General features: G+C 46.1%; 1 protein-coding gene across 2 annotated transcripts in view; it reads right to left on the bottom strand.

The window, feature by feature from the left end:
* Window positions 1-16992, bottom strand: part of LRRIQ1 (leucine rich repeats and IQ motif containing 1) — a 1566481-nt gene that overhangs the window by 1357769 nt on the left and 191720 nt on the right. The gene's annotated exons all lie outside the window — the stretch shown is intronic.

The following is a 16992-nucleotide window of genomic DNA, read 5'->3' as shown; positions in this document are numbered from 1 at the left end:
AAAAAAGGGGGGGTTTAGTATTGAAATATACAATATATATGGCTGAAACTTAGGTAAGTACACAATAACTTCATTGTCAACAAAAGCAAAGGAGCTATTATATCCATTTTTATATATCTATTTGCTTTTTCTTATATTTTTATATTTAACTTTGCAGTAATAGTGAATGTCTTCATTAGATGAGTAAATATATTATAAACACGATAAGGCTTTTAACTGGGTCTGTACTTATTAATATTAAAAGAAATACATTGGAAATTAATTGAATATTTTGTATTTAAATATGCTACATTCTAATACTTTTATTGTGTACTTACCTAAGTTTCAGCCATATATATTGTATATTTCTATACTAAACCCCTGCTTTTTTGATTGTACAGATCACAAAAATATTTAATCATTTACAACATTTAAAGAACATTTAAAATGGGGATAAAATGATTTTATGTGAAGTAATATAATATTTATTAGGAGAATGTAAAAATGTTTTTGATAAAGAGCTTTTATTGATTTTGGAAGAAAAACATGTATAAGAAAAAGAAGCAAACAACATAATACTGCAGTAGCGGCATGACAATTTGCTTGGACGCTGTAGTGGCCCCGGTGGGGTCCATGACACGAAAATAAAAGAATCCAATAACATTTAGCATAGTACATTCAACAATACATCATGCAGGATAGCATAACTATGAGGTGGGAAGCGTGGACGTCGTCCAATATCATTCAGATTCATGTCTCTCACATAGAGGGGAAAAAGGAGGGGTGGGAACCGGAGCTCCCCCCCCTTTAGTTATCTGTACCTGCTGGGGGACTCCCTCGGGATGGATAGTGCATCCTGGAGATACTAGTTGGCCAGTGCAGACACCCATTTTCCCCAGATTTTATTGTGCTTGTTCAGGCACCCCCTTGCCTCGTAGACAGGTTTTTTGCACTGTGCACACCATTCCACTCCTCGTCTCCACCCGGCGAGGGCTGGCGCCGCCCCTGCCTTCCAACTAACCATAATGTCTCTTCTGGCCACCAGGCAAGCCACCCCCAGAAATGCCCTACTCAGCCCAGTCCCCTCCATGGCCCCCAGCAGAAGTGGTACTCCACTTCGGATTGCATCACCCCAGATACCTCCCTCATAATCGCTCTCCAGTATGACTTTATAGTTGGGCAGGTCCAAACCATGTTGTAGAAGTCGGCATCAGGGTTAGAGCAGCGGGGACAGTCTGCGTTGGATCGGAGGCCTTCCCCGAACAGTCTTTTAGGGGTGAGGTACGCTGCATGTAGATAGTAAGCCTGCAGCACTTGTAGTCGGGATGTCATGGTCAGTGTTCGAGGGGCCATCCACGCCTCCCTCCAATCCTCTTCTTCAATTGGGCCCACCCAACCCTCCCATCTCTGGCGGAGTCCATCCAGGAGAAATCTGGGAGATCTCCCCTTTGCCCAGTGCTCCCATTAGAACTTTTGCCTCTAGGGGACCATACTCCGGGATAATAACTCCCGACTGGACATACACCAGTAAGGCATGCCTAAGTTGCAGATATTTGTGGAATTGGGTCTTGTTTAACGAATAGATTCCTTGGAGGTCTTCGAAGAACCGCATATGAGACGCCTCCCAGACGTCGCCAAGGGTGGATATTCCGATGGTGTCCCATTTCTGGAAGCCTTCTAGTGCAGAGACTTCAGCCAGTCGCCTCCCCCGCTAGAGAGGGGTCTGCCGGGTGAGGCGGTTCCACCAGCCATCTCCTTCTGCGCCGCTCGCCAACCCAACAAGACCCTCCCAGTCACCTCCGGGACATCCCGAGATACCAGGCCCCCGTAAAGTGCATCAAAGATCCCAGAATAACCCACTGTGTGAAGTTCTAGTCTATAGGCTGGGTCCGACCAACCTCCATTTAGCCAGTCATTGACCACTAACAGGTGCATTGTGAGATGGTAAAGGTAGATGTTGGACATCCCCAACCCGCCGTCATAGATATCTCTCTGGCAAGTGCTGAGGGCTAGTCTAGGGCGTGAGCCATGCCATAAGAACTGATGCTCCATCGCCTCCAGTTCTCTGAACCACTTCTGGGGCACGTGGTGCGGGAAGTTTTGAAGTACATATAGGAACCTGGGGAGTATCATCATTTTGTACAATGCTATTCTACCGAGTAGGTTGAGGGGCAGGCTCCGTCATCTCTGTAGGTCACCCTTGATTTCCTTTGTAAGTGGGGTGATATTTAGCTCCCATGCCAAATCGGGCAACAAAGCTATGTGCACGCCGAGATATTTAAAGCTGTTACCCCGGATCGGGATGTCTTGCTGCCAGTCAATGCAATCTCTGTAGGGATGTAGGGGGACCAGTAGAGATTTGCCCGGTTTCAAACTCAGGCCGGAGGCTTGTGAAAAGAAGTCTACCAGCCCTCAATCAGGGGGGTCCTCCCTCAGTAGCTTCACTAATGGTTCCACTGCGAGTGCGAACAGCAAAGGGGATAGTGGGCATCCCTGGGACGGATAGGGAACTGTTCAGAGACCACTCCATTCACCCGGGCCCGCGCGGTCGGGTTAGAGTAAAGTAGTCTCACGAGACCTCGGAACTTCAGACCGATCCCGTTGCCCAGTAGGACCCGTTCTAGATATGTCCAGTCAACGGTATCGAAGGCTTTCTCAAAGTCGAGCAGTAGAAGCGCCAGAGGAGACCGGGCCAGGGTCCCTCGGTGTGCTAGGGCGAATTGTAGGCATCTGATGCAATGCCTAGTGCTACATGCAGGCATAAAGCCACATTGGTTCGGGTGTATCAATGTAGGGAGTACGGTTCTCAATCTGGAGGCGAGCACGGTCGATAGCACCTTGACTTCGGTGTTCAGGAGGGAAATGGGTCTGTATGCTTAGCATTTGCGTGATGGGGGCTGGGACTTGGAGATCACCACTATTGTGGCTTGGTCAATTCCGGTGGGGAAGCAACCCTCTCTTTCGGCTTCTGTGTACATATTGAGCAGGTGGGGACTCATGATCTCACTACATTTGTGATAGAGCTCCACTGGGAAGCCGTCAGGGCCGGGCGTCTTGCACGATGAGAGGCTAGAGATCGCCTCTGCGATCTCTGTGAGTGTGATGGCTCCATCCAGGATGTCTCTGGCGACCCGCGAGATGCGAGGAAGGAAGATTTGGTCTAGGAGAGGGGACTCCCTTTCAGCTGTGGGTCGGGGTCTTTCTGCATATAGCTGTGTATAATAGGAAGCGAAGGATTGTGCGATTCCTCTGGGCGTCTTAACAAGGGCTCCTGACCTGTCTGTGATCTCGGGAATAACTGTTCGCCAACAGCCGCGTGGCCAGCCAGTGCAGGAGTTTCCCGTTTTTGTCCCCCCAGCCATAGATGCAGGCCGCTGATGCTCTCCAGGCGTGTTTTGCGGCTTCCAACATCTGCTGCCTGATCTCATCTCTAATCATAGTGAGCTGCCTCACGGAGGAGGCCGAAGAGGCGTGTGCATTCTGTCGCTCAACATGGAGCGCTTCCGCCTCCAACTCCACTATTCGTGAGTCACGGGCACGCTCCCGGATACGCACAAGATGTTTGGCGTATCCCCTAAGGGTGGCCTTACCTGCAGCCCAGATCGTGCCTGGAGATCGAACAGATCCCAAATTCTGATCAAAGTATTGGGAGAGGTGGTTCCCAATCTCGAGGGTGTACTCCTCCTCCTGGAGGTGCCATGCGTTTAGGCGCCATACCGGACGCTGAGTAGGGTCAACACCCCCCATTCGGACCCGGAGCGGCGAGTGGTCCGATACCCCGCGGGGCATTATTTCCGCCCCTGTGACCCCTGAGATATCCACTGCAGGCACAAACACCAGGTCAATCCGGGCCTGCGACCGGTGGGCAGCCGAGGTGTGTGTGTTTATTGTCGTGTCCTGGGATGCCAGGTCCTCCACACCTCACAGAGGCCCAGGTCTGCCGCCCAACCTCTCAGGCCAGATGCCCTGGCAACTCGGCTGGTCGATATGGACCCGGAAACATCCAGTTCGGGGTCCAAGACTGAGTTAAAGTCCCCTCCTATCAGCGTAGCTCCCTGGGGGAGGTCCGCCAATACTTGACGGAGAGTGAGTAGGAAAGTGTCGAACCCAGCCGGGGGGGCGTAGGCACACACAAGATTGAGCAGCGACCCACAGAGCAGTCCGGTCACCACCACAAATCTGCCCTGTGGATCGGATCTCGAGGCACTAACCACCATAGGTAACGAGCGATGTAGTAAGATGGCAACCCCTCTAGAGCCTCTCGAAAATCCTGAATAGTAAACTTTGCCGTACCAGCATGGGGCAATTAGTGGGTTTCTTGCAACAAGACCACTGAGGGTGCGTATCTGCGCAGGGAACTGAACACTGCGGACCTCTTAATCTTGTCTAGCAGGCCGTTCACATTCCATGAGAGAACCTGGATCAACGAAGGCCATGTATGCATTGTGTTACTGTGTTGAGACGTCGGACTCCCACCCAGGGACACAGGGACAACCGTACCAAGCAAGGAAGAAAGAAAGGATGTTGCCCGCAAGAGCAAAAATAAAAACGAAAACAAAGGACACTTAATGAAACAACATTCCTAAACCTTAGCAACAGCTTCAACCTCCCCAAAACCCCCCCACCACATACTTCTACCTTGGAAGCATCTGTCGCCCAACTACCCAATCAAATTGACCTAATCAGAGGGACTGTCACGGGAGTGGAGTGGTGGACCCCTCCATCTGGACGGATTACATGCAATTAGCTGCCGAGGGTTGTGCCCCTTGCATTGAGCTGCAGTAACAACTGTAATGTTGATCAGATCTTGCCTCAGCACCCGCTCCAGCAGGTCCGTGCCAGGCGGGGTACGTCATATCCAGGACTTCCCAGCCCGTTGTACAGAGCTGGTGTTAGTTAAGAACAGGGGACTGACTCAGGCGGCATCCCCCACCTCCTGCGCTGGGCCCAGGGCCACCAGAGAGTCCCTAGGGACGGCATCAGACTGGGAGCAGGTCCTGGATTCAGTGTTTCTATCTAGAGAGTCAATCGTATCTTTCTGTCTTCCGCGTCAGGATCCCGTGCATCTCCGGCCTCTTCTCGCATCTAGTCGAGGGCCGGGGCGATTCTCTGGGAGGGTCTCCGGCTGTATCTCGGGGACCCTTCCTTCTTTCAATGCCCTCCTCCATAAGCCAGTCCCATGCCTCCTCGGGTGACTCAAAAAAATTAGCCTTGCCGGCCAAGATTACCTTTAAGCGAGCAGCAAAAAGGAGCATATAGGATAGCTGCATCGCCCTGAGCTTTTGCTTAACTTATTCATATGACCGGCGTCAGGTCAGGACCTCACAGGTGTAATCGGGGAAAATCAGGATTTTATGGTTCTCCCAGAGGAGGCCAGTGGAGCGTCTTGCTTCTTTAAGGATATTGTTTCAGTCTCTGAAATTAAGAAAGAGTGCTATCAGAGGTCTCTTGGGTCCTCCCGGAGGGGGTCGCGGAGCGAGGGCCCTGTGTGCCCGCTCAACTGCAAACCAGGGCGAGAGAGCTTGCTCCGGCACCCAGGATTTGATCCAGCCCTGCAGAAACTCTGATGTCTTGTTGTCTTCGGCTCCCTCCGGGAAGCCAACAAAGCGTAAGTTATTTCGTCTTGAGCGATTTTCGGCATCCTCAGCGCGGCAATGAAGTTCACCAGTTCGAGTCTGCAGCTAGGCTACCTTGGTCCTGAGGTCGGCCAGGTCGGCGTCTGTCTGGGACACACGGCCCTCAATCTCAGTGATCCAGCCCACTGCATTTCTGAGATCCTGTCTTATAAGGCCCACGTCTTCCTACACTTCCCCAATTTTAGTTTCCACCGCCAGTTGCGATGTCTGGATTGCTTGAAGGATAGCGTTTACCCCATCAGCGGGGGGGTTGCCGGACAGCACATCATCACTTCCACGAGAGGCCACCGGTGTGGTAAATTGGTCAATTTTCTGCTGAGACGCCGGTGGCTGGTTGGTCGTTCTGTCTTTCCCCATGTTTCCTCCGTGGGTCAACCGGGCAACTCGCACAGGGGTCCCACAGCACAACCCGGGGTCCTGCTCCCTCTAGAAATCATCTCAGGCGGGCTCAGCCCTCTCGCCACCAGGTCGCCCCCAAGGCGCAATGTCCGGGCCCACGGGGCAGAAGGGCAGTCAACACAGTTCCGTTTAGGGTACGATAGGCCACCTCTAGGCCACAAGGTCCCCGATTAGGGGTTCTTCGGCTGATGCAGGCGTCAGGGGCAGGGCCTGGGTGCCCCGCCACGTGCGGTGTTCAATCAGACTGCCGGTCAACCTTCTTAAGCGCCTGCAGTAGTCTGGGAGGCAAGCATCCCCTTCATTGTGGGGAATGTGGTCATCTGTCTGGGCAGGGGGGAGAATTTGCGATGTAATTGCACCTCCATTTTTCTGGGTCAAGACAGTCCCCCCCTCACCTCAAGCACAGGGATCCTCCAGCCATGGTCCCACTGCGGTCCGTCCCCTCGACAGGTGGGTCAGGTCGCGTCTTGTCCCCACCACTTATGCCTCGGCCGACCACCACTTCAGCATCCGGTCTCTCGGTGGGGCCCTGCCCAGGGCGAGCAGGGCCCGGTCCACCCGCGCTGCCCGCGGGCCATGAAGGGCCACCTCGAGGCGTGGCACGGCGGCAATGTCCCCCAATCTCTGCGCCCCGCTCTGGAAGATCCACTCGCTGGCCCCGCAGCATCCGCCCGTAGGCTGGGGGGCAGCCGCACACGAGGTCTGCACGTGTTAGGGTGACCTCTCTCTCTCCGTCTCAGCCGCGGCCCGGCCGCACAGGGGGAAGCCCTGAGGGGAGGCGCGCCCCAAGGGAGGCCGCTCACGGTCTTGGTTCAGGGCACGGCTCCGGCTGGCCGCAGAAATCGGCCGCTACCTCGTCGTTGCCCGGCGGGGCAAGGGGCTCCCACCCGGCTGCTCCGGCGGCTCAATCACGTCCCTTCGCCGCTGCCAGGGACGCACACAGGGGGCTCGCGCCACGGCGTTGATCGCGGCACGCAGCCCTGGTCAAGGCCTCCTCACCAGTCACAGGCCCGAGCCAGGTCCGGAGGGCACACGGGCATCCCAGTGCAGCGCCCCTCACATCACCGGGGGCTCCACCGGTCGGGGCGTCCGCCGGCCACCACCACACCTCGCGGGGGAGCTGGAGTCGGCAGCTATCACGGGTGGATGACGGAGGGGTCCAGAGCACTCTCAGAGTGCGACCGCCATCTTGAAAGGAGAATGTAAATTAAATTATATAATGGATGATTAGAAATTGTTGATTAATAGTTATGCTTTTTGTATAGAAGTCGATTGGTATATATTTAATAGTATTTGAGCCCCTTCAAAATAGCCGACCTGTTTCAGGCTTAATTCAGGATATGTTGCACTTCAGTCCTTCTTTGATTTTGTTTGTGTATTGTATTGTGCACTAATCTTATTTTCCAAAATGCGTTGAGTACATCGCTTAATAAAAGTTTCATTTCATCTCTCTGGAGTGAAGGAGACTCGTCTTTTCACGTTCAGGACGTATATATATATATATATCCAACAGGCAAGGTCCGAAATACTGAGGCTCAAAAAACTGGCGGTCCGACCATGGTTTCGGGAAAACCATTCATTACATCAAACAAATTCTTGTAACACAAGAAAGGTCAGGACACTTCCAGTGAAGGTAAAAAGTTTACTGTCACACAGTTACTTCCTCCCAACGCGTTTCAGCCGTAGCCTTGTTCACAGATGGGGGAACTCTTCACATTAACATAAAAATACCCAAATCTAACAAAACTAAAAACGGACAATTACACCTAATAAAGCAACTTATTTTGCAAACGCAGTGGCCATATTGGAATAGTATATAATGCATAGGATACCTCCCTTTAGTCAATAGTATTATTTTTCTTATCATTAATCTACCTTCGTAACCAACCTAATAATAAACTAAATATATGTTATTGTCATGGGTTGTTACAAATATGTATCCTAGTATAATTATATCCTCTTCGGTTACATCTGTATCATACAGTTACTCAAATCATATCCACTGCATTGCAATCAATAATTTCATATGCACATAAGACCCCATACTTAATAATGAAAAAAACCCGTGTAAAAAAAGAAATAATATTAACAGTAAATACACATTACTCTATACTTAAATAATAATCAAAACTTCTTATCAAATTAATACCCAGAAATTTCTATCCCAGGTGGCTACACATCTCCTCACTGGAGTTTAAACCACCAGGTGAAAGACTCATGAACCTAATAATGTATTTGGACTCCAAAATCCGCAAGGCTTTTTGTCTATCACCCCCCGTTTATTGTTGTTTAAGTGACAAATTGTGATACCTATTACTAGATGCACTGAACCTCATTTTCTTTAACTGACCAATTACATCCCTCTCAAACACCTCAATTGCATCATTTTGTATAGTTGGTAAAAAAGTAGATTTGGGTTTAAACGGGGTAGGACAAGTAGCATTCACATCTAAGCCTAAGACCTCCAAATTCATAATGGGGACATCATGTGCCTGTGTATTTGGTATCTAAGATAGATAATGTATGTAGCATGTCTATATCTGAAATCAATAGCCTACTTGTAGGGGCTCTCTCCACTGTTACTGGATGTGTTATTACTTTAGTTTGAAACCATTTCTTCAGTTTAAGCTTTCTCACAAACTGAAAAAGATCAATTCTAATCTGTACGTAATCTAAACATCTAGTCGAACAAAAAGATGGTCCCAAAGCGAGTAGGCTATTCTCGTTGTCCGTCAGATATCTCCGGGATAGGTTGACTACAGTTCATTAGGAGCATTCCGTATGGTGAGTTGCTACGTGCTAAAAGAATTTGTAGCACCAATGAAAGTTACCAATAGGAATGCAGTGTAATGTGCAAAAGACTTGCAGAGAGAGGTTACAGTGACAGGATGATTAAGACAGCAGTTGAAAAGGTGAATCAAAAAACTAGATCAGACCTCTTGTATCCCTCTAATACAATGAAGAACAATGAGCAGAAAATAAGATTCATCACCACTTACTCTAATCAAGCTTACAGGTTGAGGCAAATTTTGAGGAGAAGTTGGCATATCTTATAGACAGATCTCCATTTGAGGAAGGTTGTACAGGATTTCCCATCTATCACTTTTCGCAGAGGGAGATCTATACATGATGATCTGAGTCATAATATGGTAACTAATTCTGACAGTACAATGCAGACTGGGGGTCCTATTATGGGATTCTATTGCTGCCAGCAATGCAAAGCTTGCAGATATATTGTCAACTGTACGGATGTTATCTGGGGTGATGGACAGAACAGGTACAGGATTACAGGACACTACAACTGTAATACTGAATATTGTGTGTATTGTTTGAGATGCCCATGTAATAAGCTATATGTAGGCAGTACGATTCAAAAAGCTAAGAAGAGAATCCTCGAACATATAAGAGCTATCCGTAATAATGACCGGAATTACCCGGTAGCTAGACATTTTCAAGAAACACACCAAGGAGACGAGAAACTACTAAGTTACTTGGTGTGTGACCATGTTAAGATCAATAAACGGGGGGGGGTGACAGACAAAAAGCGTGGCGGATTTTGGAGTCCAAATACATTATTAGGTTCATGACTCTTTCACCTTGTGGTTTAAACTCCAGTGAGGAGATGTGTAGCCACCTGGGATAGAGATTTCTGGGTATTAATTTGATAAGAAGTTTTGATTATTATTTAAGTATAGAGTAATGTGTATTTACTGTTAATATTATTTCTTTTTTACACAGGTTTTTTTCATTATTAAGTATGGGGTCTTATGGGCATATGAAATTATTGATTGCAATGCAGTGGATATGATTTGAGTAACTGTATGATACAGATGTAACTGAAGAGGATATAATTATACTAGGATACATATTTGTAACAACCCATGACAATAACATATTTTAGTTTATTATTAGGTTGGTTACGAAGGTAGATTAATGATAAGAAAAACAATGCCATTGACTAAAGGGAGGTATCCTATATATTATATACTATTCCAATATGGCCACTGCGTTTGCAAAATAAGTTGCTTTATTAGGTGTAATTGTCCGTTTTTAGTTTTGTTATATTTGGGTATTTATATGTTAATGTGAGGAGTTCCCCCATCTGTGAACAAGGCTACGGCTGAAACGCGTTGGGAGGAAGTTTCTGTGTGACAGTAAACTTTTTACCTTCACTGGAAGTGTCCTGACCTTTGTGTTACAAGAATTTTTTGATTGATATATATATATAAAAAACTTTTATATGTGGGCCCGGTTTTTCTAGGGGCCGATCGCAGATCCCCAGGGAAACCACACACGCATTGACAAAAGTGATTGCGGTATGCTGACGCCACAAAGGGGCGGGGGTGCGTGGGGAGGCACTGAAGATCTTTTGTGTCTCCTGGGGTATTTTTTAACCCCCTCCCTGGTGTCGGCCACTGGCCGTGACCTGCACCAGGAAGGTAGTGTGGGCGTCGGCCAGTGGCCAACGCCCGCACTAAAGCAGTTAGCATACCAAGTGCACTTTAAACAGAATAAAAAATAAAAACACTTTTTTTCACTTCTATAGACACAGCAATCTCCTCTTTAGCCTACATACAGTATATCTGACCCCTTCACCTTCCACAGCAAAAAACAATTCAACCTGCTCACACTCAATCCTTTTTCTTACCTTTTCAAGTAATATACTTTACTCATATCAATGTCTAACTCATAGTGAAATAACTTCTATCATCTCTCAATACATGTGTGACTCTCTGCATGAATTTAGCATTCCTTTTCTACACACCCATTTCCGTATAGACAAACAAATTAAAATTCTCTTCAAGGAGTTCTTTACAAAATTGAATACAAATGATAGAGGACTTCAGTTTACATACAAAATGAGTAAAATCTGAATTGAGTTCTTAGATGTGATGGTATATATAGATAATGATACATTACAAACAACATTGCATCGAAAACCTACGGAGACCAATAGTATGCTATATGGGTCAAGTTTTCATCCAAAATAGCTCATAAGAAGCGTTCCCTGTGGTGAGTTCATTACAGTTAAGAGAAATGGTTCAAGTAAGGAGGATATGGACAAAAAAATGTAGAGACACAGAACAGAGATTTTTAACACAAGGGTATAAGACTCGAGATGTCAAGCAAAGTGAAAAGAAAGCAAGACTGACAACAGAAAGCCAGGCTTTTGTGAGTAAGATTGGACATAAGCAAGATGATGGAGAAGAAATTATAAGATTGATTCTGACTTACAATAAAGAAAATCGACAAATATTGAATATCTTAAACAAACACTGGCATTTGATTAAGAGAGGTTTGGACACCTAACCACGAGTTGGAATACGAGCAAAGGTAACCTACAGAAAAGTACCATCATTGAAGGACTCCTTGGTGAAGAGTCATTTTGAAGTACCAACAGTATCCAATTGGCTAACAAATTCTAAGAAAGGTTTTGTCTGTAGTAATAAATGTAAGGCATGCAAAATTGGATGCCACAGAAATAAGATAGTAGACTTTTGGGGGAGAGAAATCCCCATCTTGAATAAAATAACATGTGATGCCATATTTGCAGTGTATGTAATAGCGTGTCTTTGTGGTTTAAAATATGTGGGGAGAACCATTTGTTCGCTAACAAAACGAATACTTGAACATATCAGGGCAGTACAGAATGATGATACCAACTATGCCATGACTAAACATTTGAAAAACCATAATGGGGCTAATTGGTTACATGAGATATTTTGGTGTTGCAACAATTAAAAAACATGAAGGAGGGGGAGATAAAGTTCAACAACTTAGACGCTTGGAATCAAGGGACATCTTTAGACTAAAAACGGTGGATGTAACTGCATCTCTGTAGGTGTGACAGTGGATGTCACAGTGTCTGCCTGGATGTCTGTCTGGGTGTGAGATTACCTGTCTTAGTGTCAGGATGGGAGTCAAAGTGTGTCTCTAGGTTTGACACTACATGTGAGAGGCTCTATGTAAGTGTGAGACTGATCTTGAGAGTCTGTGTCTGGGTGTGAGAGGGAGTGTGACAGTGTCTGCCTGGATGCAAGGGTGGGTGTGTATGAGTGTCTCTCTGAATGCGAGAGTGAGGGTGAAACTGTCTGTGTAGAAGTGACACTGGATGTCACAGCATCTCTGTAGGTGAGAGACAGGGTGTGACAGTGTTTGCCTGCATGTCACACTGGGTGTGAGAGTGTCTCTCTGTGTGTAATACTAAATGTAGAGTATCTCTATTAGAATTTAGTCTTTTTTTTTACATTACCCAAACTCCACAGATCCAACCGCAGATTCACACCAGGGCCACGCTCGGCCACGCAGGTGGATCCATGGATCTTGCAAAGCGCAGAAAAACGAAATCCTTTTTCGCATTTCAAAGGCATTATTTGTCCCATGACCACAACTATATCATCCCCATGGGGTCATGGAACCTGTACCCTGACGTCAAACTCAATTGCCCCCATTTCAGCCTCGGGGACGGTTTACCGAGAAAAGAAAATGGCAGTCACAACATTTCTCTCAGGTTGCAGGCAGCCAGTCATATTCTTCCTGTGGTGTGTGGGTCTGCGGATCGACCCACAGTGGAATTGCGTCCCTATAAATCTATATTTCTTGGGCTTATATTCTCAGAAACTACTGAACGGATTTGTACCAAATCACAAAAGGCGTGATCCGAGGAACAGAATCTAGCTTCATGCCAAATTTGGTGTAATTCCTTTCAGTGGTTCAGGCTGTAGGCGTGCCTAAAAGGTCCTATGGAAAAATAAATGGGGAAAAACATGCTTTGGGACCCGTCTTTTTTCTTTCCCCCCCTTGACAGATCACCTTGAAACTTTCCAGACAGAAGCTGAATTTAGCCAGGTACACGTTTTGAAAAGTTTGTGAAGATTAGTCAAGCGGCTCCAAAGTTATAGGAAAAACAAAAAACATTATTTCTATAGAAACTAGGTCCTAACTATAACTACCTACTGTTGAACACCAGTAGGTATAAAATATATATATATTGCTATTCATTTTTTGTGTTTTGCCACAAAACAAAGACTGCCACTATTCAAGAGTTCAGAAAAGACTTTCAGAACCTAGCAGCAATGGGAGCAGTTCATAACTTGGAAAACCAATTTATATGACTCACCTTGATGTCCTTCTAAAAAAAAGAAAAGTGGGAGAGTTCAAAGCACCAGATCCTTTGCTTCGCTTAACCAGTGTTTTTGAGTGTTTTCTTCCTGAATCAAAGAGAGTTTGGGGTTCCACTAACTATTTGTGTAATGTATCTGGGATCGGTACCTGAAACATATATCTCACTCAAGTATTATTCAATGGACTGTGGAGTGGTTGCAGTTCAACTGATTTTCTGTCTCGGTTTGGCAAACAGACAGAGTCCTTATTGGCAGGGGTGCCTAGAAAAATAAATTCTATGTTCTAGATTAATCTAGAAAATGTATCAGAAGCTTTGGTGGAGCAGCATGAGAAAAGGGAAGAAGGCTCTATCTCATCAAATGCCATACCACCAGCAAGAACTACTTCAATACCAAGTACTTAATGGAAACCCACTGGAACAAAACTAACAATCACAAAATGCTACAGCCCCGATGGATATCCCATCCAAGAAATGGCAAACCAGGAGAAATAAAGGCAATCCAGTGACTGAAGGATGTTGGCCCAATTTACACCTAATTGTTTTTTATTTAATAGATAAGAGATCTAGTAGCACACTGTTAAAGCTGAGTAGCCAGACCAAAAGCAGATTTCTTGTTTGTTTGGCTGTGTGATATTTCTGCTTGTATATGCTTTGTGACACTTATGCATTATTTAACCACTTGGTGAGAATTAGGCTGTGATCCCCCAGATCAGATCTGCATGTTGCTAGCATTACTCTACAACTAGTTTACTTACAATTGAATGTTCTGAGATCTTTCACATTAACTGTGCAACTCAGAAAAGCTCAGTCAATAAGTAAGGAAGAGAACATGTGATTCATATTTGCTGTTGTTTAAGTATGTTGGTAAGGATCTGCATTAGGTTCACTGTGTGCACTGCGACAGCCTGCCTTGCCATCCAGAGCTCATCGAATTCTATTTTTATGATATTTTAATACTATGCTGCTTCTCGGCTCCCCAATTTACATTTTTCACTAGTGAGTCTGCACTCTTTAGTCTGTGTCTGAGTCTGAGTATGAGCTGTGGTAATCTGAAATCAGAGTGTGCTGCCCTGGGATCTCCTGCATAGCTCAGAATACATGCAATGCTGACTGCCGAATGTTAGAAATGGGATCTTTGGTTGGCAGTCCGGTTACCCCCTTTTCAAGCAAAGACCCTCTCTCTAGTCAGGGAAAGTCATACACAATCCAAATTATCCTGTGCCCACCCTCTGGTAGCTTGGCACTGAGCAATTAGGCTTAACTTAGAAAGCAATGTGTTAATTATTTGTGCAATAAATCATGCAATAACACAGTAGAACACCACAAAAATACACCACACAGTGTTTAGAAAAATATATAATATTTATCTGGTAAGATGCAGTTCAAAACGATCAAGATTCAAAAAGGATATGTTAAAATATCACGGTAAAAATGATATAAAGTGTATTTAGTCTTTTAAAAAGCAACAAGTGTCTCCTGCAAGCACAAAGTACCTGGTTTGCCTTCAAATTCTCCGCAAGGGACCGCAGAGGAGGAGGTGTGTGGAAAACAGGGAGGTGTGCGTCGATTTTTCCGGCGCACACAGATGATGTGTCGTTGAGTTTTCATGCAGGGCATGCTTTGCATCGATTTCTGGCGCATGGACTGGGATTCTCTTTGGGTTGTGGGGTTTTCGGACGCCCCGGGGACGATGCGTTGAAATCATGGGTGTGCAGGACGAAGTCACAGGGGCTGCGTCGATCTTGTGGGTGATGCGTTGAACTTTCTGATGCACGGCAGGCGATGTGTCGATTCCTCTCAGGAAATCGGGTTGCGTCGTTCGGGCTCGGCTTTGCGTCGATCCAGTGGGCCGAAAAGCTAATTTCCGGTCACAACGCTGGTGCAGCATCAATCTTCTCCTTGCGAAGTCAGGCTGTGTCGTTCCGGTTCGGCGTGCAGTGATTTTCTCACCGCGTGGCAGGCTGTGTGGCATTTTTTTCAGGTTGTGCGGCGATTTTTGCCACACAACGAGTTCTTTTGCAAAGATGTAAGTCTTTTCGGTCCTGAGACTTCAGGGGACAGGAGGCAAGCTCTATCCAAGCCCTTGGAGAACACTTCTCAGCACAGCCAGAGAGCAGCAAGGCAGCAGTCCTTCTCAGAAAAGCAGTCCAGATGAGTCCTTTGCGCAGCCAGGCAGCTCTTCTTGGCATGTTGCGGGTTCTGATGCAGAGTTTCTTTCCCAGGAAGTGTCTGTGAAGTAGAAGTGTCCACCTCAGAAGTGTCTAAGTTGGTAGGGTCAGAGACCCTGCTTAAATACCCTAATGTGCCCTTGAAGTGGGAGAGACTTCAAACAGTGGCTTGGAAGTGCACAAGGTCGCCTTTCAGTTCCATCCTGTCTGCCAGGGTCCCAGTAGGAGGTGTAGCAGTCCTTTGTGTGAGGGCAGGCTACTGTCCTTTGACATGTAAGTGTCAGGCCCTCCACCCTCCCAGCCCAGGAAGAACCATAATATGCAGAAGTAAACAAGTGTGACTGAGCATCCTGTGTTTGGGGTTGTCTGAGTGAATGCACAAGGGGATGTCAACTAAACCTAGCCAGACGTGGATTGGAAGGCACAGAAGGATTTAAATGTAGAGAAATGCTCACTTCCTAAAAGTAGCATTTCTAACATAATAATATAAAATCCAACTTCACCATTAAGCACGATTTTGTATCACCATTCTGGCCATACTAAGTATGACCTGGCAACTCCTTTCAGATCAGGATCTACCACTCAAACAGTTTATGAGGGTAGCATTAATGCTATCCTATGAAAGAAGCAGGCCTCACAGCAGTGTAAAACAAATTTAGGAGTTTTACACTACCAGGACATATAGAACACATATGTTCATGTCCTGCCTTTACCTACATAGCACCCTGCCCTATGGGGTACCTAGGGCCTACCTTAGGGGTGACATATGTAGCAAAAGGGTAGTTTAAGGCTTGAAAATTACTTTTAAATGCCAAGTCGAAGTGGTAGTAAAACTTCACACACAGGCCCTGCAATGGCAGGCCTGAGACATGGTTAGGGGGCTACTTATGTAGGTGGCACAACCAGTGCTGCAGCCCACTAGTAGCATTTAATTTGCAGGCCCTGGGCACATGTAGTGCACTTGACAAAGTGACTTACAAGTAAATTAAATAATCCAATTGGGTATGAGACAATGTCACCATGTTTTGAGGAGAGAGCATATGCACTTTAGCACTAATTAGCAGTGGTAAAGTGCACAGAGTCCTAAATCTGGCAAAACCTGAGGTCAGACAAAGAGAAGGAGGAAGGCAAAAAGTTTGGGGCTGACCCTGCAGAAAGGCCAATTCCAACACCAACTATCTCCATGATGGGGTCTGCAAGGGATTTATCATGTATGCTGCTCCAAGTAGCCTCTGCTTTAAAATCTGCTATTATGTGCTTATCACAACTAGTATAATAATAAAACGCACACGCATATATATATATATATATATATAATATTTCGATGATATAAATAGACAGATAGATGGACATCTAAATATTATCTATAGAAGGAAAATGTTACTTACTCTGTAAGTATTTCTTTGTGGCATTTATTACTATAGATTAACATTCTGTGCATACTCCTGCCCTCTAGAGTTGGGTTGTGATATGTCCAAGTTGGTTCTTTCTTCGAAGAAGTCTTTCAAGTCACAAGGTACAGTGACTGATCATATTTGAATTAGAGGCAGTTCTTAAGCGCATACAACCTGCAGGCATCGAAACGATGTAAAGAAGGATTAAACAGGAAGAGGAACCACAATGCACTATGACGAAAAGAGCCTGGTTTGAAGTTGCTTGCGGAATTGAAAGTATGGATTCAGAC

This window comes from Pleurodeles waltl, chromosome 4_1, assembly GCF_031143425.1.
Source record: "Pleurodeles waltl isolate 20211129_DDA chromosome 4_1, aPleWal1.hap1.20221129, whole genome shotgun sequence".
Classification (NCBI taxonomy): domain Eukaryota; kingdom Metazoa; phylum Chordata; class Amphibia; order Caudata; family Salamandridae; genus Pleurodeles; species Pleurodeles waltl.
This window is presented reverse-complemented; position numbering and strand designations above follow the sequence as displayed.